The sequence below is a fragment of the Meriones unguiculatus genome, chromosome 7 (genome assembly GCF_030254825.1).
Source record: "Meriones unguiculatus strain TT.TT164.6M chromosome 7, Bangor_MerUng_6.1, whole genome shotgun sequence".
In the NCBI taxonomy this organism is placed as follows: Eukaryota; Metazoa; Chordata; class Mammalia; order Rodentia; family Muridae; genus Meriones; species Meriones unguiculatus.
The window spans coordinates 117,647,470-117,674,361 of record NC_083355.1 but is presented as its reverse complement, the minus strand read 5'-3'; the positions used below and the strand labels follow the sequence as shown (position 1 = coordinate 117,674,361).

Below are 26,892 nucleotides of genomic sequence, written 5' to 3'. Positions count from 1 at the left end.
GGTTTCAGCAGCAGCCATGATTGTGGTATTCTTTGCAGCTCAAACATGGTTTCCTTGACGCTCTTGTGAAGTATTCAAAGCAGCTGGAACCCCATGGTGACAGTTCCACTGGTGTCTAAAAGACACCTGAGACTATTAGATACAGGAAAAGGCATACCCTAGTCAAATCAGCCTGGTTCCAACAACTCATGTTACATGAAGAAAAGGTGAACGTTACAGTATTCCCAAGAAAAACCTGTCGTTATACTTATATTCTTAGCAGATGATCCTCAGGAGAGCTGGCCCATCCCCCAGCCACCAAGATAGCACTGTTCTTAAGGCACACTTCCACAACCTACAGGGCTACTGGAGAGTCAGACTTTTCCTTGATCCCCAAGACAAGCTCATACCCACAACCACATACATGCACATACATGCACTGAGTGACACACACAGATGTTTGCATATTAGACCTGGTCCATCCAGACCTGTCCTAGTCACTGGAGTAAAAGAGCCACCCAAGGGATAACTAAAAGGAGACTGGATCCCAGTGGAGGCCTGGCCCACAGGGGGAGATGGAGTGAAGGCTAGAGCAAGGCCAAGGCACCAAAGGCACTATGCTGCTGGGACAACTTGGTACAGCCGGGGCAGAAAGGGGGTGATCAGCCTGTGGACAGGAAGAGGTGAGGCAAAGATGAGTCCTGAAGGGCAGAAAAGAGTCACAGTAGAGTGTGCGTCGAGAAGGAGACAGAGTTCCCAGTGGGACCTAAGGCTTCAGAAGCTGCAGCTGCCTCCTCTCCTTCCAGGGGCCACCCACTGCCGCCAGCATAGAACTCTGGTGGCTGGCAGAACTAGCGTCCCAGTCCATCCTGGGTGTCAGGGAAGAGTCGGGACTAGGCAGGCTGGACACAAAGGTTCTTGGCCCCCGTGCTCTCAGGGAGGTGGAGATTCCCTACTGTTCAGGGCACACCACAGACAGCAGCACCTGAGCCAGTTGGGGCAAAGGCTCCCTGTCTTCCCTCAGAACCTTTGCTCATTCCAGAGATCTGTACATTTACACCTCAGACTCCCAGCCGTGTCTGCTAGCAGGCTAAAGGCCAGGCTCATAACCTCAGATCACTTAGCTCTCATTCGCAGCACCTCCCCCCAAAAGTTCCTAACTGCCTCAGCCCATACTGGATCATCCCCCAATCTGTCTGGCCCTGACATTGTCAAGTAGCTCTCTGATATCTTCCAAATATAAGTAGACACCCTTCTGTGGAATCCAGACTTGGCAAAGCCTAAGTCCCTTGGTCCCTTGCACTGAGACCATTGCCCTGGGCATCCAAAGTCCAAGGATCAGGGCTCTGACATCCTTCTCCAAATTTCTGTGTGCCTCTCTCAAGACTCAACACTCACAAGCTAAGTTAGTGGCCCCTATAGCTTAGTGTCATGTGTTTTCATGGAACTCCTAGTAACCATGGGTGTACAGAGGCACCAAAGTGTAGAGGGAAAGCTTGTACCCAGAAAGATGACCTTACTCTACACAGACCAGTGATGCACCAACCACCGCCAGAGCAGACATTACTAGTACCCTAGGGAAGCTGCTAAGCCAAAGCCCAGCCTTTCACACTGTCTTTCCCCTCCTCGCTCCCGACAGTGCAGGCGCACACCAGAGGCCTGGAAGAGATGCTAGCTGTTCCTGCACTGCTCCATGAAAGCCAGCCACAACCCGGAGTAGCTGGTAGGGGACCCCAAGCTGAAGGACAGTCATTTGTGAGTGAGAGCCAGGTAATGCCCCTCTCCCTAGCATGCCAGCTCAAAAGCTGAGACAGGAACCAGGGTGCCACTGTCAGACGCTCTGTGTGTCATATCTGGCCCACAGGCTGTTCCTCTTTGTGCCCCGTTAATAACTCTCAAAATGGATGCCACACTCCCCTTGAAGGACTGCCAAGGGAACAGAAAAAGCAATGGCTATAGCCCAGGCCCTGGGCACTCCAAGCGGGCAGGCATGGTGACTGCAAGCACATGCAAGGCATCAAGTTGAGAGCGGTGCAGAGGCCTGGGACCAACAATGGAGAGGACAGTGCCTTGCCCAGAGCATGCAGGTGTGTCTCCTAGAAAGAGGCCTCACCTGAGACCCCACTGTCCTTTAATCAGCTTCCTAAGAACAGAGTAAAAAGGGAACTCCCCAGCTGCTGAGGCCGGGGGTTCCCACCCCACTTTTAGCTGAGGGCACTGAGGCAGAGAGTCACCTAGGTACTACCATCTGGACACGAAGGAATCAGAAAGGAGAATAATGGTTACTGAAGGCTCCTCATCTTCAGTACGTCCGGGGAGCCAGAACAGGGACATGACATGGCTACAGATGAGGACATCCTGGCCAGCCACAGCCACCTACCAGAGCACCGCAGGTATTACAGCCCACAGGAACCCAAGCAAAGGGGTCTGCCTAAGGAGCAGGGGCAAACAGGTCACAGGGCCATGTGTGGGGGAGGGGACACCTGGGCTGCCTTCCTACGGGGACAGGGTCTCCTGCACATTGACTGTCCTTCAGATATCACTTCCCTGCACTAGGGTACACAGATATCAGAAACTTCTACAGCTATTCACAAAGACAGGATACTGTGGACCTTAACCAGACAGGGCTGAACAAAGGAAAACTAAAGATGTCACAAAAACCCAAGGATAGGCTGGACATGAACCTGCCTGCAAGCCATCAGGACAAAGATGTCACCCTGAGGCAACAAATGGCAGCAAGGAATTGTCCTGTCATGAACTAACAACTAAGAGGACTGAGTCCACAGCTGGGCTATCTGAGCTACAGGGGCAGAACTGGGCTGAGCTGAGTGGGGCTGAGCTGATCTGGGCTGGGCTGGGGTGAGCCTGGATAAGCCAAGAAAAGTGGGCTGGACTGGGCTGAGTTAGCCTGGCCTAGTGTGGGCTGGACTGGCCTGGAGCAAGCTCAAACTTGGGGAGGCTGAGCTGAATCAGACTAGGCTAGACTGGGCTGATCTAGGCTGAGTAGGGTTGGGCATGGCTGGTCTGAGCTAGTCTGATCTGGGCTGCACTAGCCTGGCCTGAGCTGGGGTAGGCTGCTCTAGGCTGAAATGAGTTGCGCTGGACTGGGCTGGGCTAGAGACTGGGCTATGGGACTACGTGGGTTGGGGTGGGCAGAGCAGATTTGGGTTGCACTGGGCTGGGCTCAGCTGGCCTAAGCAGGGCTGAGCTGGGTTTAGCTAGGCTGAGTGAGACAATGTTGGGCTGAGCTGGGCTGGGCTAGGCTAGACAGGGCTGGCCTGAGCTAGGTGGGTTATATTCCGCTGTGATGGGTTGGTCTGACTGAACTGGACTTAGCTAGGCTGAACTGGGCTAGCCTGAGCTAGATAGAGTATAAACGGCTGAGATGGGATGGTCTGGGTAGACTGGACTGGACTGGGCTAGGCTGAGCTGGGATGAACTGGTCTGGACTGGTCTCACCTGGTCTATGCGGAGCTAACCTGGACTGAACCAGGTTAAACTGTCTGAGCTGTGCTAGGCTGAGCTGGGCTTTGCTTGGCTGAGTTGACTGAGATGGACTGGGTTGATTTGAGCTAGGCTAAGCTAACCTGAGCTAAACTGAGCTAGGCAAAGCTTGGCTGGGCAGGGCTGGGTTAAATTAGGAGGAACTTGGCTGCTGAACTGGTCTGGGCTGGGTTGAGCTGGACAAGGCTACACTGGAACGGGCTGAGTTGCTCTGAGCTGGGCTAGGCTAAGCTAAGTAAGGCTTCCCTGGGCTGAGCAGGACTGGACTGGACTGAGCAAGCCCGGGATGAGCTTAAATGCACTAGGTTGAGCTATCTCACGTGGACTAGGCTAAGCTATACTTAGCCTGGGCCGGGCTGGTGTGAGCGAAACTGAGCGAGGCTAAGCTGGGCTGAACTGGACTGAACTGGGCTGGGCTGGGCTGGTACGAGCTAAACTGAGCTAGGCTAAGCTGAGCTGAGCTTAGCTGAGCTGAACTGGGCTGGGCTGGGCTGGGCTGGGCTGGGCTGGGCTGGGCTGGGCTGGGCTGGGCTGGACTGAGCTTAGCTGGACCTGGCTGAGCTGGGCTGCACTGAACTCAACTGGATTGCTCTAGACTGAGCTTAGCAGGACTAGGCTGAGCTGGTTTGGGTGGGCTGCTCTGGGCTGAGCTAGGCTGGGCTGGGCTAAGCTGACCTAAACTGAGCACAGCTGAGGAAGGCTGAGCTGGGCTGGACTGAGCTAGGTTGCATGGACGGGGCTGGGTTGGTCTGAGCTAAACTGGGTTGAGTGGGGCTAAGTGGAGGTGAGTGGAACTGTGTGAGTCTCAGCAGTGATGAGCTGGCTAATGAACTGGGCTATACTGAACTTAGCTGAGATGAGCTGGGGTAGCCTTCCATAAGATGGCTGAGCTATGCTAGGCTGAGCTGAGCTGTGCAGGACTAAGCCAAGTTTAGCCGGAATCAGCTGAATCAGCTGGGCCTGGCTGAGCTAGGCTGACCTGGGCTGTAGAACCGACCTGGACTGAGCTGGGGTGAGCTGGGGTGAGCTAGAATGACTGTTTCAGTATGAGCTGGCCTGGCTTGGCTGAGCTCTGCTATGCTAAGCTGAGTCGAGCTATGAGATAAACTAGGCTGAGCTGGGTACCTGGCCCATTCTAGACAGAGCTGGTCAGGGCTGAGATGTATGGGTAAGGTTGATCTGAGCAAGATTAGACTGAGCTGAGCTGTGCCCGGTGGCACAGTTGGGTTTGTTGATCTGACCTGGAGCAGGCTGGGGAGGCTAGCCTGGGCTGTACTAAACTGGGATGAGCTGGGATTGGCCAGGCTAGGCTGAGCTGATCAGGGCTTAGTTGTTCTGGACAGAGCCAAACTGTTAACAAGTCTTTCGGTCAGGTTGAATTTTCTGGTGCTGAAATAAACTAGGTTTAAGACAGATTGCTCAACCTTATGGAAGAGTCAGGGAAAGGATCGAAGGACCCAGAGGGGACAGGAGCTCCACAAGAAGACCAACAGGGCCGACTAACCTGGGCCCAGGGGGGCTTACAGATACTTAAGTGCCAACCAAGGACCTTGCATGGACTGGGCCTAGGCCTCCTACACATATGTACCCAAGGGACATCTTGGTCTTCATATGGGTTTCCTAGTAAGGGGAGCTGGGGCTGTCTCTGACAAGGACTCTTTCATGTTTTTCAATCATTTCCCTCTGGCAGGGCTGTCTTGCCAGGCCACTGAGGAAAAGGATGTGCTAGATCCTGATGCCACTTGATGTGCTGGAATGAGTAGGTGGGAGGGCTCCCCTATCTGAGGGGTAGAAAAAAAGGAGCTAGGGAAGAGGGAGGGAAGGTGAGACCAGGAGGAGAGGAGGAAGGGGGCTACGGTTGGGTTGTAAAGTGAATAAATAATTAATTTTTTTAAAAAATATAGCTCCCTCGAAATCATTTACAGGTGTTTTAATTGTCCACCAATAAGGTTGTCCTGTTGTAGTCAGCTAGACTGGGTAGACAGAGCCTGGGTGGGCTTAGCTGAGATATCCTGTGATTTCTAGGAGCCTAGCTAGGTTGGGCTAGGCCCCAGAGCTGAGCTGGGCTCAAAAGACTGTTATAGGAATGTATGCACTCTAGAGCAATTTAGGCAGCCATCAAGGTGGCTTCTGACGTGGTTTCATTCTCTAGCTGTGTCCTGTGTGGGATCCACAGCTGTCATCTGGGAGGCAGAACACTATGCAGGTTGGCTACAGAAGAGCAAAGGCTCATGCATCTGAGAGGTTGAGACCAACAGCCCTAGGGAGCAAGGTTCTCACCACTCTGTTCTCAATACACCCCAGTTTAGATTTAACTTACAGAAGAACTGGTGGACCTGGGAAGGCTCTGAATCCCCAGTCCCCAAGAGTGGGGATAAAACGGAAAATGGCGGTTCATTGGACCTCTGGGTCCCCAAGCCCCTGGGGTACCTGTACCCTGGACTTAACCCTAAGGGACAGCCTGGTCTCTCTGGCAATATCATCCAGCCTACCTTGAAGCTACTCTATCTATCCTGTGACCCTAACGCCTTCTGTCTGCCACCCAGCTCTACTGCTTTATTTATGGCTGTTTCCTAGATGATGTATGTCACTGTCACAAAGCTAAAGGACAGACAGAACATACCTAATGTGTTTCCACATGGTTTCCCAATTAAGAAACAGGGCAAGTTTGCCTCTTCCTCCGAAGCTAGTGTCCAGCCCTCCTGGAATCCCCTGTGCCAGGCCAGCTGGGGGCAGTGAGTGAGCAAAGCCTAGCAAGGTGAAGGGATCAGGGGGCTCCCTGGATCTGATAGAGAATGAAGACAAAACCCAGAAAGAGTCTGGCCATCTGTCTCCCAGGTGGGAAGAGGGTCCCCATAGCCCTGCTTCTGTCATAGCCATCCTAATCAGTCCCCCAAGCTGCAGGCATGCAGTGATGTAAGCCCAGTCTAACCTAGGTCTTGTCTCACAGCTTCTGTCAAGGCCCCTTTGCTCTACCCCCTGAAGCCCTGTAACAAAGACACTGCCCCCATGACACTCGGCTGCCTGGTAAAGGACTACTTCCCTGATCCGGTGACTGTGACCTGGTATCCAGACTCCCTGAACATGAGCATCAGGAACTTCCCTGCCCCCAGCTCGGAACTCAAGGTCACCACCAGCCAACTAACCACCTGGGTCAAGTCAGCCAAGCACTTCATTTGCCATGTGACACATGCCCCGTCGGCATTCAGCAATAATTTGACTATCCCAGGTAAGCAGGGCTGGGCTGGCTACAGAACAGCAAGAGAGAACATGGTCAGAGCAGGAAGGGCTGCTCATACATTCCTATGACAGGAGGACAGGGGTGTGGCCAGCATACTGGGGGTGGGACTTAAGGCTGGGGAGTTACTCACAGCTCACTGTCTCTGCCCTAGTTCGAGCTGTCAACATCACCCAGCCCACTGTGCAACTGCTCCATTCATCCTGCAACCCCAGTGCCTTCCACTCCACCATCCAGCTCTACTGCTTCATTTATGGACACATCCAAGATGATGTCACCGTTGTCTGGCTAAAGGACGGACAGGACATACCTAATGCGTTTGCAAGTTATTTCCCAATCAAGAAGGAGGGCAAGCTAGCTTCGACCTATAGTGTAATCAACATCACCCAGCAGCAATGGGCGTCCGAGAGCACCTTCACCTGCAAGGTTACCTCCCAGGGCGAAACCTATTGGGCCTATGCTCAGAAGTGCCCAGGTAGGCCCTCACGTGGCTGGTGCCCAGCCCCCAGAGTTCTGAGGGAAGGGCAGGCTCTCACACAGCCCTTCCTACCCTACAGATTATGAGCCGAGAGGTGTGAGCACCTACCTGATCCCACCCAGCCCCTTGGACCTGTATGTACACAAGACTCCCAAGCTCACCTGTTTGGTGGTGGACCTGGAAAGCAAGGACAATGTCACTGTGACATGGACCCAAGAGCATGGGAAGCCTGCAGGCTCAGCATCCCAGAGCTCTGCCAGACACTATAACGCCACAACCAGTATCACCTCCATTCTGCCAGTGGATACCAAGGACTGGATCAAAGGCAAAGGCTATCGGTGCACAGTGACCCACCCTCACCTCCCCAAACCCATTGTGCGCTCCATCACCAAGGCCCCGGGTAAGCACAGGAGACAGAGAGTGGCCCAGCCCTTCCTCACGCTCAGAGAGCATGGTTAATCAGTTAACCCATTCCGTCCACAGGCGATCGTTCAGCCCCCGAGGTATACGTGTTTCCGCCACCGGAGGAGGAGAGCAAGGACAGACGTACACTCACCTGCCTGATCCAGAACTTCTTCCCTGAGGACATCTCTGTGCAGTGGCTGCAGGATGAGAAGCTGATCTCAAACACTCAGCACAGCACCACGGTTCCACTGAAATCCAATGGCTCCAATCACAGCTTCTTCATCTTCAGCCGCCTAGAGGTCACCAAGGCACACTGGATGCAGGGCAAACGATTCACCTGCCGAGTGATCCACGAGGCACTGCAGGAACCTAGGAAGCTGGAGAAGACAGTATCCAAGAGCCCTGGTAATGCCTCCCTCCGTCCCTCCCAGGGCTCCATGTAGCTGTGGTGGGGAAGGTGGATGGCAGACCTCTGCTCGATGTCGCAACAACACCGGGAAGCCACCCCCAATAAACAGTGCCTCCTTAGAGCCCTGGGTGCCTGTTCTTGGTGAGGGCAGGTTGTGGGCAGAAGTGTCGTGACATGAAAGAAGGGACACCCCAAGAGAGGGACAAGGGTGAAACTCACACATCTGTCTATGCGTTGGGTATTTGACAAATGGGACGTCACAGGGGCTCAGCATAGGCAGCCCTGGTCCTTCCTGCCCTTCACTGTGTACCATGCATCTGAAAGAGATCCGGAGAGCCAGAAGGGAGGTCTCTAGAAGAGCAGCTAAAATAGCCAGCCCGGCAGGCCTCAGCACTCACCCGTCAGTCCTGCAAGCTCCTGGACAGGAGAACCCTTCAGGTAGGGAAATGGCCAGAGCCAGCATCCAGGCAGGCAGGACTCCTCACGGCCCTGCTCCTTACTCTGCACTCAGCAGCCACTGAGGCTGAGCCCACAGCCCTGACCACTTGCCCTTCCATATTGTCACCCAAAGCCGGGATCAGGACCTGGTGCCCCCATCTTACTGAACAGCCTCACTCTAACCCAAATTCATCCCAAGGGCTGCCAGCCTCACACAGTCAGACACCCTCATCTGTGCCATCTTTGCACACACACAGGCTACCAAGCCTTAAGGCGACTTCACCAACACTGCACACTTGCAGGCGCTTGACACAGCAACACACCTCACCCATGTTCAGGTGGCCTGTGCTGAGCTTCCCACTACCATTTGCTAGCTCAAGCTATTCCCAGTCCTTTCCTTTTGTGCATTTGAGCACTGAATCAAAGATAGAAACAGAGGATTTACACCCGGTAAGGAGGCCAGTGTCTTCCACATGGCCTGCTCCTGTGGCCTCGGCCTCCCAGACCCCTCCTTTATACACACACACACACACACACACACACACACACACACACTCATGTACACACTGGAATCCATACACGCCCACCGTATCCAGAGAGGAGTGCCCAGCCTTTCTACCTGAGATATCTCTGAGGCTCACCAATTGCAGAGTCAGCTAGCACCTCCAGGCTGCCTCCAGACCGATCCTTACACTGTAACCCTCCCCAGTTCATGAGAGACAGAGGTGGGTGGAGGCCTGAGCTGCAGGAGGCCAGAGATAGGAGGATAGGCTGTGTGGTGAGTGCAGAGAAGCAGGCCACAGGGAGTCTAGGGCAGGAGTAGAGGCCCTACAAGGCCAGGAGGCTGCATCAGGGTCCCAAAGGCCTGGGATCCAAGCCCATGTGTCCTGACCTTCTCTTTAGAGGCCACAGCCAAGACTCCTGGAGCCAGATCCTGCATGCAGGTCCTAGACATGGACCTATGAGCTTAGAACCCTTCCTGAAGGGCCCTGGGCACTCTCTGAAGAAGAACAAGCCTGCAGGCTGGATAAAGGCATCCTGAGGTCAAAAGAAAAGCCATGTTGATGGTGGGAAACATTAGGTCACTGTGGGTACCAGAGGAGGAAGAGGGAATGAGCAGTCAGGGTCAGGGGGAAAAGAGGACCTCTGCTTCCAGGGCGGACCAGAGACCCCGGGCAGTCCCAGAGTGGGAGGGATGGAGATCTCTGCCACTCTAGCTTCAGCAGGACTACCTGAGACTAGTGTGGGATCTACCCCTCTCCACTGTCGCCTGGAGGCTGGGGAAGCTGACTGGCTGGTCCCCCCAGAGCTAGACCTCCAGGACCTGTGCACTGAAGAGGCCGAGAGCGAGGAGCTGGAAGAGCTTTGGACCAGCATTTATATCTTCATCACCCTGTTCCTGCTCAGTGTGAGCTATGGGGCCACTGTCACCCTCCTCAAGGTGGGGTCTTGCTCTCAGGGGGTGGGGCCAGGGAGGGCTAGGCCAAGCGGAAGAGCCATTCTCACATATACCTCTTCCCCAGGTGAAGTGGGTCTTCTCCACAGTGAGGCAGGGTATGCCCCAGACCCTCCACGACTATGCCAACATCCTCCAGACCAGGGCATAGGCAGCATGCCAGCTCCATGCAGGCCTGCAACTATGTATGTCTGAGCCTCCTGAGGTACCTATTCTGTCATGAGTAGTAGGAGGGAGCAGAGACCCCCAGAGTGACCAGAGTCGGAGACCAACAATGGACATATCAGCATCCAGAAAGTTTCAGCTTGAGGTACCAGTGCGGGCTGTTCTTCACACAGACACTTTGACAGAAGCCTTGGAACATCTGCCCCTCATCAATTTGACCTGGTGGATGTGGGCCACCTGGGCTCACCCGGGGTCACTCTGCTTTGACTGAGTAATCACAAAAACATGAGGACCAGGGGCCTAGAGTCCCCACTAGGACACCACCTAGAGCCCACAGTCAAAGCTAGGACACTCAGACTCAAAACAGTACAAGTCCAGGCCTTGCTCCTCAGAAGCCATTCTGCCCCCCGTGCTCCTCCCCTACCCCCCTCCAGACGTAACCAAGCCTTTCTCTACGGTCCTCTGTCTCTGAAGAATGAAGAGACAGACAGGCATTCAGGGATGAGGCCACAAAACTGAAAGGATCTCTTCAGACCTCTGGGCTAGGCAGAGAGTCCTACTGCAAGAGGAGTCTCCCACAAAGCAGCAGCAGACTTGCCCTGAGGCCCCACCAACCACCAGCCCAGCCCGGAAGTCCTGCTTTGTCTCTGGGATTCTTAGTAAAGTTCTTTTCCATAACTCTTGAGAGCACTTTGAGAAGGTGTTTGAGGCCACCATTGTGATGAGTCCTGAGGACAGGGACAAGGACCAGAGCGTGAGAATCATGGGAGTCAAGCAGCCACCTCTGTGGGATCCTCTTCAAAACTCGGGGTTTCTGGCCCAGTCTCCACCCAGTCCATCCTTCCCACTGGCCTCCACCCAGACTCACTTCCCACTTCTGAAGTGAAGGGCAAAGCCAGAGGGACCAACGGTGGAATCAGAGCTGGGCCCCTGGGAACCTGGCTACAGGTCACTCTCCAAGACCACATCTGTCCACCTACTAAGTGCAGACAGACAGGCCTATCCCCTGACCCCAGCTAGGACACTGGAGGGACTAAGTGAAGTCACAAAAGTGTGCAAGAGCCATCCAAAGCTGATATTACCATCCTTGGGACAAAAGGCAGGGAGCTCTCATATACAGCGATTGTTCAGGAACCAATAAGAGGAAAGAAGTCTTCATAGGCAGGAGGAGCCAGTAGCCAATGACCTGCTGAAAATGCTTCAATGACTAGAACATTTCTAGTAAGAAGATATTGGAGTGGGTGTGGCCCTGGTGGGCCCTGGATGAAGGCATGAGAACTACTTAGGTCATTTTGAGCGTCAGTCAGCCAAATGCCCTTGTCATCAGAAGTGATGGCCATCTCACAAAGAGATCCACATTAGATCTCAAGCTCAGCACCATGGGACTTTAGGAAAACTAAGATAGTGACGAGCCTGCTGGGACCAGGCCACAGCCCCAGGCAGTGGAGCCCTCTGCCGTGGACTCCGGCTTCCACAGGCCTCGGGGTAGGACTGAATGGCAATGGCACAGACAGCCACCCCCACTAGGTGCAGAAGACCCAGAACTGGGAGGGTGGCTGGTCTCATCGGAGGAGAGGCACAGCTCAGGATGTGTCCCAAGCCCCAGCCCTGGCCAGCTCCCAGTCACGCGTGCATTCATGCCAAGGAAAACACCATCACTCACATTCAAATGTATGACAGACCATCACTCGGATTTGCACAGACTCACTCAAACACATCCAGAGTCAGGTGTCAGGCATACATGCACGAATGCATATATGTACACACTACACACACACACGCTCTAAAACACACATCTGCTTAGTCTCACACTCAGACACACGCCGTCTCAGGAAGCCCAGGCCTGATCCACCCTGTCCTCCTGCCAGAGTCTCCCAAGCCCTGTCCACTTCAAAGCTGAGGCCTAGGCACCCCTCTTTCCCAACCAGCTCCTAGACCAACATCCCTGAAGGCAAGGATCAGTGTCTTCTCCTAATGACCATCCCTCCCTCCAAGCCAGGAGACCCCCACAGACACTGGACACAGCAAGGGCTCAGCTCAGAGACTACAGTGTGGCAGTAATTGTCATGTGGCAGCAAATCCCACCTGGGAGGAAGGAGAGCCTCAGAGATCTGGGCTTGCCCAGACAGCCAGGACAGTGACCCTGCTCTCAGCATCCCAAGAATGACCTCCTAGGATTGAGAGGCCACTTTCTTCTCTGCACACCCTTATCGCTCCATCATGGAGGGCTATGTGGTAGTCTCCCAAAGACACGATCACATCTTGGAACCCATAGGTGTGGCTTTTGGGGAATGGTTCTTCACAAATGTGACCAGGGTAACTATCTCAAGATGAGGTCATTGAGGACTAGCTAGCGGACTGTACACTGTGACAAGAGTCCTAAGAGACAGAAGCAGGGCCTGGGGAGAAGCAGAGCCTGGGGAGAAGCAAATTCATGTCATCCAAAATCAAAGTGTCAAAACTGAAAGACAGCAGCCAAAACAGAGGCATCATGCCCAACACTGGCCAGGACCAGTGGGAGGCTCGCAAGGGATTGCCTAGCAAGAGCTGGAACAAGCCTTCAGATAAACCCACGCTCAGCCACTGTGACCCTACGCAGAAAACATCTCTGTACTACATCAGCTCAGCCGTGAGTCCCACCTTATTGCTGTGGACAGACAGCTGCAGCTTGAATCACCTGCCCAAGTGTGCACACTGAACATGCTAGATGACACGCTATAGCCAGTGATAGACCATGTTAGCATGATGTCCTGAGAGGGTGTCTTGTGACTTAGGCTGGCAAACCCTGAGACCAAAAGGAGGTGGTTGGTGTATGAGAGCAGCCTCATGGCAGGGCAGGTGCCCTTCAGTGAGCTCTGTGTACGAGGAAGCAACCTTTACCAGACTGACTGCACCAGCTAACACCCTGCTTCACCATTCCAGCTTTGAGCTGAGCCACTCGACCTGTGGTCACAACAGAAATGACTAAGGCAGCCACAACATCCCCCATTGCTGCTGGCTCCCAGGCAAGCCTGGACTGGTGACAGAACCTCCAGAGCCTCCTTGTGACAAGCCCATATGTCCTCCCAGATCTCTGGAGCCCAGGACCCAGCTTCCTGCCTCTCTACCTTCCAAACTTCCTTGACTGGCCTCACAACTAAGGGGCCAAGGGGACTCCAGTTTACTCCACCCTTTCCAGGTCTGAGGCAGCAGCCCTTCCTCTATAAAGTATCTATCCAAGAAGCCAGAAAAGGCTAACTTCACCAACTCAGCACCCGGCACCATCGACACACCCATCATGCCTGCTGATGTACAACCTTTCCCCTCCAGACAGGGCTGTTCCTGAGCAAAGACTGTCGGCGCCTATGTGAGACTCCAGTCCTGTTCTTGCATAAATAAGGCACAGTGACAGGGGCAGCCTACAAAGAGGGACAATGTAGGGAGGGGTCAGGAGAATGTGTAGAAGACCAAGTGAAGGGTGGGACCCTATGTTGAAAATCCTTGAGGGGCCCTGTAGGGCAAAGGCCCATCCTGGGAAAGCTGTGCTAGGAAGTTGACTTGGGGCAGAAGGGATATGAATGGGGATATCACTTAACTGTGACCTGCAGGCCTCCATCTTGGCCCTTGGCCTGGCATACCTACTTTCTCATGGAACTAGCCATGGAGGTAGCCACCGTTCATAATGAGCCATTCCAGATACTTGCCCCCATCCGATGTCAACCCTGTGACCTCCAAGTTCTTCTCAGAGGTCTCCTTGGCCTAAGGATCCCTCTGGAGTTGCCTTGTCCCTCTGGCTCCCTGACAGCAGGCTCTGGGGCCTCTCCTCTAGCCCTGACTGTCTTTTCTCCCTCTCCATCTCTGTCTCAGTGTCTCTGAGAAACTAGATGTTTGTTTCATTCCCTTTCCTGCATCTTAGGCCCCAACCTACCCCTGTGGCCAGGCATGTGGAGTCCTGGCCCCAACAAGGCCCATGTGGTCAGACACACCTGTCTCCACCACAGCAGACCACAGGCCACACATGACGTGGAGGCAAGCGGCCACAGTGTGGAGGTGGAACAGGAAGTGGCTGAGGGACCCCATCCAGGGGCCAGATACACAGTCATGCAGCCCCCTCAGAGCTCAGCCTAACCCATCCACAGGCAACCACACAGAGAGAACAACGGCGGATGCTGAGGACACAGCTTCCAGCCAAGGCCTGGCCCAGTCCTAAGCTGTCTCCCATAGGGCAGATGGCCTTTAGCCATGAGGACCTTCAGTGTGGGACCACCTGGCCAAGGGAGGTCTGACTGTTCCCCTATGAAGGACACTCAACAGCCTTGAGCAGGTGGGTCCCACCATCTGGACTCCTCTGCTCATTGGGGCACCGAGGAGTCTCAACCAGGCCAGGCCTGAGAGCATAGGATAGAGAAGTGCTAGCGAGAAGGAGAAGGTGATTCGGAGAGTGAGACCCAGAGGAATGCAGGACATGAACACAGGTACAGGGTGATATCATGGGCTGAGATGCAGAAAAGAGAAAATGTGGATGAAACCCAACTTCCTGGAGAGCATCACCAAGAGACTCCCAGGCTAGACTGAGGCAAGGATTAGGAGACAACAGCAAAGGGTAGGGGTGACTCAAGCTGCTGTGTCTGGGCTGAGCTGGAGTTAGCCAGGCTGAGCTGGGCTAAACTTAGCTGGGCTGAAGTAGACTGATCTGGGCTGAGCTTGACAAGATAGGCCAACTTGGGCTGAGTGAACTAGTGTAGAATGGGATAACTGGGCTGGGCTGAGTTAGGCTGAGCCAGGATTATCTGAAATGAGCTGTGCTGAACTGAGATGGGACAAGGTGGCCTGGCTTGGGGAACTGAGCTAGTCTGAAATGGGATGAGCTGAACTAGACTGGTCTGAACTGGACTGGACTAAGCTGTACTGAGCTAGCCTAGGCTAGGATAGGCTGGAATGGTCTGAATTGGACTGATTTAAGATGGCCTGGGGTGGGAGTACTAAGCTAGACTAAGCTAGGCTGGGGTGGGCCAAGCAGGGCTGGGCTGGGCTGGGCCGGGCTGAGCTAGGATGAGATGTGCTCTGCTGCCCTAGCTCAAGTAGACCAGGCTAGGTTGAGCAAATCTGAGATGGGCTATTCTGGGCTGAGATGAAGTAGGGTAGGCTTGGTTGGGCTGACTGAGCTAGTCTGGAGTGAGCTGAGCTGGGCTTGGAGTGGCCTGAACTGGTTGACTGTCTAGGCTGGGCTGGGTTAGGCTGCATTGAGTTGAGCTAGCTGAACTGGCCTAAACTGGGCTGAGTTGTTCTGAGCTGACCGAGCCTGGGATAGGCTTGCTGAAATGGACTAGGACAAGCTGGGCTGGAGTGGAATTAGCTAAAATAGCCTGAGCTAGGTTAGGCTGAGATGGGGTAGGACTGGGAGGAGAGGGGTGGGCTGGGCTGGGCTGGGCTGATCAAGCTAGACTGATCTGGTGGGCTAGTCTGGGATGGGATGGACTCAGCAGGGTTAGGCTAAATCAGACTGGGATGGGCCAGGCTACACCGACTGAGCTAGGCAGGAATGGGCTGAGCTAGGCAGGAATGGGCTGAGCTAGGTAGGAATGGGCTGAGCTAGGTAGGAATGGGCTAGGCTGAGCTAGGCAGGAATGGGCTAGCTAGGCAGGAATGGGCTGAGCTAGGTAGGAATGGGCTGAGCTAGGTAGGAATGGGCTGAGCTAGGTAGGAATGGGCTGAGCTACGCAGGAATGGGCTGAGCTAGGTAGGAATGGGCTAGGCTGAGCTAGGCAGGAATGGGCTAGCTAGGCAGGAATGGGCTGAGCTAGGTAGGAATGGGCTGAGCTACGCAGGAATGGGCTGAGCTAGGTAGGAATGGGCTAGGCTGAGCTAGGCAGGAATGGGCTAGCTAGGCAGGAATGGGCTGAGCTAGGTAGGAATGGGCTGAGCTAGGTAGGAATGGGCTGAGCTAGGCAGGAATGGGCTGAGCTAGGTAGGAATGGGCTAGCTAGGCAGGAATGGGCTGAGCTAGGTAGGAATGGGCTGAGCTAGGCAGGAATGGGCTGAGCTAGGCAGGAATGGGCTGAGCTAGGTAGGAATGGGCTGAGCTAGGTAGGAATGGGCTAGCTAGGCAGGAATGGGCTGAGCTAGGTAGGAATGGACTGAGCTAGGTAGGAATGGGCTAGCTAGGCAGGAATGGGCTAGGCTGAGCTATGCCGTCTGAGCTAAGCTAGGCTGAGATGAGCTGTAATGAGCTGGGATAAACTAAACTATCTGGGATAAACTGGGCTGGGCTGGACTGGGCTGAGTTGTGCTGAATGGAGGTAAACCAGACTAGGCTAACCAAACCAAGCTTAGCTGGGCTAGGCCAGGCTGGGCTGGGCTGGGAAGGTTGTGCTCAACTGCCCAAACTAGGCTGGAATACTCTATGCTTAGCATTGCTGGATGAGATGGGATGGGTGAGGCTTGGGGTGGATGGGATGGGGTGGAGTGGGGTGGACTATCCAAGGCTAAGCTGGGCTGGAATGAGCTGGGTTGTATTGAGCTGGGATAAACTAGACGAGATGGCCAAACTAGGCTGGAATGGATATTGGGCTGGGCTGGGCTGGGCTGGGCTGAACTAAGCTGTACTGAGCTAGCCTAGGCTAGGATAGGCTGGAATGGTCTGAATTGGACTGATTTAAGATGGCCTGGGGTGGGAGTACTAAGCTAGACTAAGCTAGGCTGGGGTGGGCCAGGCAGGGCTGGGCTGGGCTGGGCCGGGCTGAGCTAGGATGAGATGTGCTCTGTTGCCCTAGCTCAAGTAGACCAGGCTAGGTTGAGCAAATCTGAGATGGGCTATTCTGGGCTGAGATGAAGTAGGGTAGGCTTGGTTGGGCTGACTGAGCTAGTCTGGAGTGAGCTGAGCTGGGCTTGGAGTGGCCTGAACTGGTTGACTGTCTAGGCTGGGCTGGGTTAGGCTGCATTGAGTTGAGCTAGCTGAACTGGCCTAAACTGGGCTGAGTTGTTCTGAGCTGACCGAGCCTGGGATAGGCTTGCTGAAATGGACTAGGACAAGCTGGGCTGGAGTGGAATTAGCTAAAATAGCCTGAGCTAGGTTAGGCTGAGATGGGGTAGGACTGGGAGGAGAGGGGTGGGTTGGGCTGGGCTGGGCTGGGCTGGGCTGGGCTGGGCTGATCAAGCTAGACTGATCTGGTGGGCTAGTCTGGGATGGGATGGACTCAGCAGGGTTAGGCTAAATCAGGCTGGGATGGGCCAGGCTACACCGACTGAGCTAGGCAGGAATGGGCTGAGCTGAATTGGGGTAAACTAGACTAGGCTAGCCAAACCAAGCTGGACTAAGCTAGGTCAGGCTGAGCTGTGATGGGTGGGTTGTGCTGAGCTTCCATAAACTAGAGTGGACTGGCCAAACTAGGCTGGAATGATCTGTGCTGAGCTCTGATGGGATGGGGTGGGGTGGGATGGGGTAGGGTAGAAAGGGCCGGATGGCTGGGCTAGTCTAAGCTTGGCAACTGAGCTGGGCTGGGGTGAACTAAGTTGAGCTGGGCTGGTGTGAGTAAACTAGACCAGGCCAGCCAAACTGGGCTTGTCTGGGCTCAGCTGGGCTGGGCTGAGACCACTGAGCTAGGCAGGTCTAAACTGGACTAGGCTGGGATGGAATTGGTTAGGCTGAGCTGAGCTGAGCTAGATTGAAATGGGCTAAGCAGAGCTGGCTAAACTGGGCTGGGCTGAGACGGTCTGGCTAGGCTACACTGCGATGAACTGAGTTGGGCTGAGCTAAACTGGGTTGGGCTAGGGTAAACTGAGGTGGGATGAGCCAGGCTGGACTGGACGCGGTAGGCTAGAAGGGCTGGCTGAGCCAGGCTAGGCAAGGCTAAGCTAGAATGAGCTGGGTTGAGCTGACGTGATCTCAGATGGGCTAGGCTGAGCGAGGCTAAGTTTACCTAGGATAGACTGACCTAGACAGAGTTGCACTGAGCTGCCTTAGAACAGCTCGTCTGAGCTGGGCTGAGCTAGGCTAGCTGTGCTGTCTGAGCTGGTCTAAGATGGGCTGAGATGAACTGAACTAGGCTCAGCTGGCCTTGCTGGGCTGAGCTAGGCTGAACACCATGGGCAGAGTGAGGCTGGGCTGAGGCTGAACGGGGCTTGTCTGGTTAGGATGAGCTAATATAACTTGGGCTGGCTGAACTGGGCTTGGCTGTGAGCTGGGCTGGGATGAGGCAGCCTGGCTTGAGTTGCTCACAGTTCCAGTCTGAGCTTTGCTGGACTAAATGTGGGGAGACTCTTGTTTCACCAGTCTAGCTGGTGGCCTCTGCTTGTTTTACATGAACGGAGGCCATGCAACCCAGTGTCCATTTCTCACGCCCTTTTCTCCTTCCCCCGCTCATCCGGTGGAAGTTCAAGTGTACTTGCAGATAGCACCTACATGGGCAGAGCCGCTGCTCAGATTTAGGCCTCTGGTCTAAAGGGCCCCCTGCTTGCCGGGTGGATGGGCGGGGTTGCTGGCACGGAGGGTGAGATAGGTCTGAGGTCCCAACAACGCAAGTGTAAGGTGAAAACACAACAAAATGGCCTCTCCCTCAGCCCCCCAGTGTAGACTTCAAGCCAGCTCTTTCCTGCCCTGTGCAGGCTGAGCTGCAATATCAGGTTGGCCATCCCTGCCCAGACCTCCCAGTTATGGTCCTCCAAACCCTAAGCCTGAGAGCATGGCTGTACCCACTGCCCAGAGAGAAGTGAGGCTCAGACATCTGGGTTGCTAGGCTGCTCAGTAGCATACTCATGTTTATAAAGACACTTACAGTATGGACAAAGTCCTGCTGGAGGCACTTAGCCAGGTCCTTGCAAAAGACTGTCCGCAGGTCACGTTCAAACTCTGCAGCCAGAACTATCGGTTAGCTACACCTGCAGACACACAGTGCCGCAGCTCTGGGATACTGGGCTAGGTTCTCCAGCGTAAAGGAGAGAAAGGCCCTTTTTCCAGAAATTGTCTCAAGAAGAGTGTGCAGACCTCTGTCTCACTCATGTCCTATGTTCCAGAGTCCCCAAGACCTCCCACCGTCTACCCACTGAGGCCACTATCTCCGCCAACTGATCCAGTGATAATGGGTTGCCTGATTCAGAATTACTTCCCATCCGGAGCTATGAACGTGACCTGGGACAAGAGTGGGGAGGGCATCACCACCATAAACTTCCCACCTGTCCTGTCCGGAGGCCTGTACACCATGAGCAGCCTGCTGAACCTGTCAGCCGAAGAGTGCCCAGAAAAAACATCTGTGACATGCTCCGTGCAACTCGACTCCAACCCCGTCAAAACAGCGACAGTGCCCTGCCCAGAGCCCATAGGTGAGGGGGTCAGCTGGGGCTTAATTAAGTCCTACCCTAACCTGGTATCGGGACCCACATTCCCTGCTGAGGCACTCCCCCATGGGGAATCCCCACTCGGAAGCCTCCAGAGTGACCTGTCTGGCCATCCAGTAAAGGAGGTAGGGTATGGACAGGCCATGAGGAGACAGGCCTCGGGACATCCAGAGGAGGGGACAGCAAAGGAGAAAGAGAGAGTATACTGATATGCTACGCCTTCTCAGTTATAGACAAAAACTGCACCCCCAGCCTGTCACTGCACCGGCCAGCGCTCGAGGACCTGCTTCTGGGTTCAGATGCCAGCCTCACATGTACGCTGAGTGGACTGAAAAAGCCTCAAGGAGCCGTTTTCACCTGGACACCCAGCACTGGCAAGGACGCGGTGCTCAAGGAGGCTGTGCAGGACTCCTGCGGCTGCTACAGTGTGTCCAGCGTCCTGCCCGGCTGTGCCGAGCGCTGGAACAACGGGGAGACCTTCACCTGCACGGTGACTCATCCTGAGTCTGAGACCTTAACTAAAACAATTGCCAGAGACAAAGGTGGGACATCATACGACACTCCAAGCTCGCACACCTGCCCCTCCCTCTATCACAGATGCTCAGCTGCTCCCACCCTAGGTCGGAGAGGGAACATGGGGCTCCCTGAGGAACTGCCCAGAAGGGAAGAGGAAAGGGCGGGGGTCTTTGGTCTTCTGCTCTGAGCCGTAACTCTTCTACCTTCCAGAGAACACCTTACCACCCCAGGTCCACCTGCTACCGCCGCCGTCGGAAGAGCTGGCCCTAAATGAGCTGGTGTCCCTGACGTGCCTGGTGCGAGGATTCAATCCTGCAGATGTGCTGATACGCTGGCTGCATGGAAGCCAGGAGCTGCCCCCTGAGGAATACCTAGTGTTTGCACCCCTGAAGGAGCCAGGCGAGGGCGCCACCACCTTCGCCGTGACGAGTGTGCTGCGTGTGCCAGCAGAAGCCTGGAAAGAGGGAGACCAGTACTCCTGCATGGTGGGACACGAGGCCCTGCCCCTGTCCTTCACCCAGAAGACCATCGACCGCAACACGGGTAAACCCACCAGCGTCAACGTGTCTGTGATCATGTCAGAGGCGGATGGCATCTGCTACTGAGCCACCCTGCCCGCCCCACCCCTTAAATAAACTCTGTGCTCATGCCAAGTATCCCTGCACTTCCATCAGTGCCTGTCCAGCACACTCTCCTCAGGGTCCACAGAACACTGGGAGGGGTCAGGGCCCAGGAGGGAGGAGCACCCACCGCCAAGCCTGTGAGGCCTCAGAGGCTTTGAAGGCCTTTCACGCCTACTGTGTGAGCGTGTATACGTATCAGTGAGTGCTTGTGGATGTGGGTGCCTTGGAGGAAGGGGCAAGTTTGTGTGTACCCGTGAGTATAGACATACTTACATGGGTACGAGTATGTGTGTGTATGCCTATAAGTGTGAGTGTATCTGTGTCCCTGTGAGCGTGTGAGTGTGTGTGCGACTGTGCATACCTGTGAGTGTGCATGTGTCTGTGTATGCTCACGTTGGTGTAAATGTGTGTGTGTGCCTGTGGCTGTGTGTGCCTGCCGTGTGAGTGTGTGGTAAGTGGGAGGTAAGGGTAAGCTGGGGATGAGATCTAAAGTGAGCACACTCAGCCAGGGCAGGCGAGGCTGGAGGACAGTCCCAAGAGCAACAGGATACTCTGAGTAATGGGTGGTTGGCTGTTTGTGTATTAGACTGCAGTCTCTGGCTCCGGCTCTGGCAAGGAATAGAAGGGGCAAGAGTGTAGCAAGATCAAGGCTGGACCCTCAAGGGGCCACAATAGGGGCAGTGAAGGTAGGAAGGGCTGAATTCAAGAGGCACTGGGAAGAAGGTGCCACCCACCCTCAGTGGGCCAGCTCTGAATGGGGACATGCATAGCCACACAGGGTGCCCACTGACTCCTATGGGAAAGAGATATAGCGTGGTCACAAACAGCACCCAGATGAACCCACTCTGCACACATGCACATGGCATATATACACACATGCACACATACACACACATTTGCACATACACAGACATGAACCCTGGAGGAGGACAAAGTTCACAGCCCAAACCCAGCTTCTCAAAATCCCCTCTGAGGCCCTGGTAGGATTTCCAAAACCAACCCTGATAACTACACACAACTCACGGACAAGGCCGTAGGCCCCTCCAGATGCCCCTGCACCTTGCCTGTCTTTTTTAACCTGAGTCTCCTTTCTCATCCTGAGCCCGAGTATAACAAATGACAAACAGGGTAGAGAGCAAATCTGGGAAGGAGCAAGAGCAGGCCATACAGACTCACACACACACACACACACACACACACACACACGTGGGCCTTCTACATGGGCATCCCAAGAACACCAAGTTCTACCACCAGGTGTACTTGGCCCCTGGGTGCCCACAAGAGGGCAGTGGGGCCCCTGCTCCTGTCCCATGGGCCTTCAGAACCTCTCCAGGAAGCTGGTTTCTAACAGCCTCCCTCTGCTCTCAGAGCCACAGTGGAGTAAAGGCCTGCACACACCCTGTACACACTCCCCTTGAAAGTCCAGTTCCCTGAAAATGGCTCGAGCAACAGGCCAGCTTGGGAAACCTGACCCAGAAATACAGAGTCCCAGGCCTGGCCCCTAACAGGGAATTCTATCTAGTAAAGAGGCGCCAGCAGGTGAAAGGCTAGACCCACAAAGAGAGAGCAGGCAGAGGAGCACAAGGACCACAGTGGTCAGCAGAGAGGATTAGTGGGTGGATAAGTGGAAGAGTGAGAGGCTGGAGGATGGGTGGGTGGATGGACATACAGATGAATGGATGGAATGATGGAAGGATTGATGGACCGTTGCGATGATGAAAAACAGGAGTGGCTGTCTACATGCACATCTGACACAGTTCCTACTTCCAGTTAACATGAAAGTTCTGTGCACGGGGACCCTGAGGACAGCAGGGTTGTCCGTACCAGAGGCCTTTACCTGTTGGTTGACTCTCCTCCCCCCAGTCACAGTTCTCAATAATGCAGTAGAACCCTTTGGTCACATATCCAGCCTTTGCTATCCCAGTCTCAGCCCAGAAACCATGCTGGCCTGGAGCTTTTTGAGGGTGTGTCTGGTCTTGTTCAAGCCTAGTACTCAGGTCAAATTTAGCCTAAGAACAGGAGCTCAGTGAGGTGCTGCTAGAGGATTGAGGCCAAGGTGAACCTGGGCTCAGATCCTCCTTAGAGCTACAAAGAGAGAAAACCCTGTCTCCATGCCGGTTCTCTAACTAAAGTCTCCTGAGAGAGATGGGTCTTGGGGGCATCTGAGGCACTGCAAGGATTCCAGCCCCTTCTCTGGAACCCTGCCTCCTCATCCCTGAACAAGCCTCTTCCCTAAGATAAAGAACCCCCATCACCACTGTCCCCACATCCCAAGGAGGCATAGAAAGTGGGGCCTTACGCCCGAGCCCCCATCCCCATGAATTTGGGTCTAGAAGGTCATCTGTGTCTTACAGAATGTCCGGAGTCATTACCCTGTGTGCTACTGGACCAGTCACAAGACATCCTGGAGGAAGAGGCCCCGGGTGCTAGCCTGTGGCCCACCACAGTGACCTTCCTCACCCTCTTCCTACTGAGCCTGTTCTACAGTACAGCACTCACTATTACGACTGTGTGTGGCCCATTTGGCAGCAAAGAGGCCCCCCAGTACTGACCAGGAACCAGCCACGGGCGGCAGTCATGGAGATGGTGGGTTACAGGGTGGGGCAGGGGGTGGGGCATTCAGGATTTACTTGGTCCCTCTGCAGGTGGCCTTGCAGCCCTACACAGACATTAAGGAAAAGGGAGTAATTGATGACAGCACTCCCTGGATTTAACCCAGTCTTCCTCAATCCAGGGCCGGGACTAGGGCAAAAATGAAGACACAACCCAACTCCAGGAGCCACTCTAGCTGAGCACTCTTGTCTTTGCAGGGACAACACCTGGAGAAGGTCCTCTATGCTTCAGAACTAAGGCCTGTGTGACCACTTCCCACCCCCACTCACACACTCTCCTGAGCAATAAAGCGATGCCGAGAAAGCACAATGTCTTACTCTCAAAGACAAACATCGACAAAGGACGGAAGGGGGTCAGAGAAAATGTGTGTGACCATGTTAAATTAGTGTGCTTTCGTCACAGAATTCGGGGGTGTTGAGCAGTGTAGACACAGGGTGCCCTTTGTCGAGCGTCTGAGACATAACTTGGACATACGTGTGGCTGAAGCCTGAGCTGAAGACTGGCTTCATCAAGTGTACTTGTGACCTCTTCAGACCTGATGCCAGGTTGTTAAGCTTGACCTCTGGACCTGATTTCTAAACACTTGGCCTCGGTGCTTTTCACCAAGGGTAGACAACCTTAACGAGCACAGGACACCAAACCCTGATCCTGGTTGTGAACTGTGGTCCTGATCATTGAGCCCTAATTTTTGTAACTGAACCTTGATCCTGATGAGTGACCCACAATCATGACCATGAGGCCCTGGTCCTGATTCCTTGTCCTTATCCCTCATTCTACTTACTGGTCCCTCCCTGGTCCTGAATCCTGATCCCTGGTTCATATCGCTGAATCCTAGCCCTGTTCTCAGATTACTGGTCCTCTTCACCTAGCCTAGTCCAGATCACTGAATCCTGGTCATGATCACTGGGTCTAGTCCTCATTACTGAGCCCTAGTCTTGATCACTGATCATTGGTCTTGATCATTAACAACCAAGCTAATCACTAGACCCTGTTCCTAATCTCTGGCCCATGGTACCAGTCACTGGGTCCTGAGCTGATCCCTGATCCTAATCACTAAGCCCTGTTTCTAAACAGTGTATAGTGAAATGTATAGTAAAGCATTTGTGTCTGCTTTGAGTGAAATGTTTGAGCAAAGCCCTTGCTATGCTTGGGTTAATCAGTAGAGACTGAGAAATTGTTTTGGGGCTGTGTGAACCTTGAAGAAATGTTGTCTCCCTGCACTTGATGCTACATGAGAGCTTGCAGCTACACAAACCTTGGTCCTAAGACACTCCTGGCATAAATTTTGATTGTGGCTAGCCATGGTTGAAAGGGACTGAGATTTGGGGAAGTCATCTGTTCTCTCAGGCAACAAGGGCAAGATAATTTTGGTAGTCAGAACCCTTCCCAGCCCCAATTAACCTTGTATGATTAAATAAAGTAACTGGAGTGAGCTAGCTGGGGTAAGTATTTTTCAAGAAAACTGAACCCCTCTGCTACTTCAGAAAATAAAGGCTTAGCATCTTGGTGAGCTTCTTTCTACTGTGGCATCCAGGACCAAAACAGTTTTCCCTATTGCCAGACCCAGTACTGATAGACCCAGTACTGATCACTAGGTCTTCGAGATCCACTGGTTCCTGGTCCTCATCACTGAGCCCTGGTCCTCTTCACTGAGCCCTGGCCCTCATCACTAAGCCCTGGTCCTCTTCACTAAGCCCTGGTCCTCTTCACTGAGCCCTGGTCCTCTTCACTGAACCCTGGCCCTCATCACTGAGCCCTGGTCCTCTTCACTGAACCCTGGCCCTCATCACTGAGCCCTGGTCTTCTTCACTGAGTCCTGGTCCTCTTCACTGAACCCTGGCCCTCATCACTGAGCCCTGGTCTTCTTCACTGAGCCCTGGTTCCCTTCACTTAGCCCTGGCCCTCATCACTGAGCCCTGGCCCTCTTCACTGAGCCCTGGTCCTCTTCACTGAGCCCTGACCCTCATCACTGAGCCCTGGTCCTCATGACTGAGACCTGGTCCTCATCACTGAGCTCTGGTCTTGAGCTGTAGGTTAGATTGATTACCAGACTAATATCTAATAGCGGGACGCTGGTTCTGGTCATGAGGTCTTTGTCCTGATCCTGGACATTTGACCCTACTTCACAGCATTGGCTGGGGCTGGACACCGGGGAGGATCCTGATCATTTGACTTTGTCCCACATCACTGAGTTCTGAGCATGGACCCTGGGCTCTGGTCCTAGATACTGGGTCCTGGTTCTAATAACTGGGTCCTGTACTGATTAAGGAGCCTTGGCTTCGTCACTGGGCCCTGGTCCTCAGCACTGACTTCTAAACCTGGACCCTAGCCCCAAATTCTGCTTACCAACCCTGGGCCTAGACTCAGGTTCTCAATTTACCCCCATTTGTCGGAGGCCCAAGGCTGCAGTGGTATTTTACAAGAAGTCCCTTCAGCCTCCTAAGCCTCAATGTCATTAGGGAGATCCCTGCATGGTCTGGGGAAGATGCCAGAGCCCCAACAGCACTGTTCCTACACTGGGCAGCAAGTGGCACAGTGACCCTCTGCTCACCTGCCTTCCCAGGCTCAGATGGAGTGAATGAAAACAGAGCATGCCCAGGCCTGGAGAGGTGGAGCAGAGGCCCTGGGGTCTACAGACTGGGGTCAGCTCTGTGGAGGGGGTTTGCAGGACAGGTGTGGGGGCAGGGCAGGGGTAACCAGGTTTGTAGCTATTGTTTTTCTCTCCTCTGAAGTCTCCCTTGTCTACCACTTGCTGTCCTGGGATCTTGATATCTGGGATCGGCACTGTGGAGGGGGTTTGCAGGACAGGTGTGGGGGCAGGGCAGGGATGGTCCTGATAGTACTCGTGTTTTTCTCTCTTCTCAAGTCTCTGTTGTCTATCACCTGCTGAAACACTCAAAATAGCCCTGAGAGCTGAGGGTAGCTGAGTCATCATGAACCTAGCTCAGCCAGGTGCCCCAAACCAGAGCGTGATTCTGAGAATCACACAGCACCGTAAACACGGCCAGGTGGGCCTGGGCCTGGGTGAGGGGCTAGAGCCATGGAGGCTCTACCAGGGGCTGAGGAGGCCCCAGCCCCCCATCACTCAAGGCTGCCCAGGGTCGTCTACTGTCAGGCCTTAGTGAAGCCATGTTCTGCCAAGATGAGAACAAGTTCAATGAGGATGGTCTCCCCAGGGTCATCCCCAGTCAAGCAGTGTGAGCCAAGGTCAACCATGACCAGCCTAGGCCAGTCAGCACCACCCAAGGCCACACGGGCTATTGTGGTAGACAACTAGAACAGTCAGGCCAGCAGGGCCTGGTGATGCAGAATGGAGGTTGCACACGCTGACAGGCAGGGCTCCACAGACAGGCAGGTCCCTCACCACCCTGAAGGCTTCCCAGACGGCAGTTGGTTCTAGACTATGGCGACAGCGCCTGGATTAGTGATAAGCATGCAGAAAGCTGACAGGGATGGCAGGAAATTTTCTGCAGAAAAGAGAAGTTTCTACAGAATAGGACAGAACGTAATGGATGCCAGAAGTCTGCTAGAGACCCCAGTAGGGACTCTTTGTAGCCTCAAGCTGTAAGTGCAAAGGCAAACTGAGCCTCAGGGTTGAGTCAAGTACAGAAGCCATCTTCAGGACCCTGGAGACCGTACAGGCAAAGGACAGGATGGATTCCACACAGAGTAATGAACGGACAGTCAGATGTAACATAAAACATCACATCAGCAGTGGGCACTGAGCCAAACTAAAGACTCTGGGACACTCAGAGG

The 26,892-nt window shown here is 54.2% G+C and overlaps 1 long non-coding RNA gene across 1 annotated transcript; it reads left to right on the top strand.

Moving 5' to 3' along the window:
- The first annotated feature begins 22,879 nt into the window (after positions 1 to 22,879).
- LOC132655367 (uncharacterized) lies at positions 22,880 to 24,642 on the top strand. The gene is made up of 2 exons (XR_009593180.1): positions 22,880 to 23,109; positions 23,334 to 24,642. It is a non-coding gene; the product is annotated as an uncharacterized LOC132655367 (long non-coding RNA).
- The last annotated feature ends 2,250 nt before the right edge of the window (positions 24,643 to 26,892 follow it).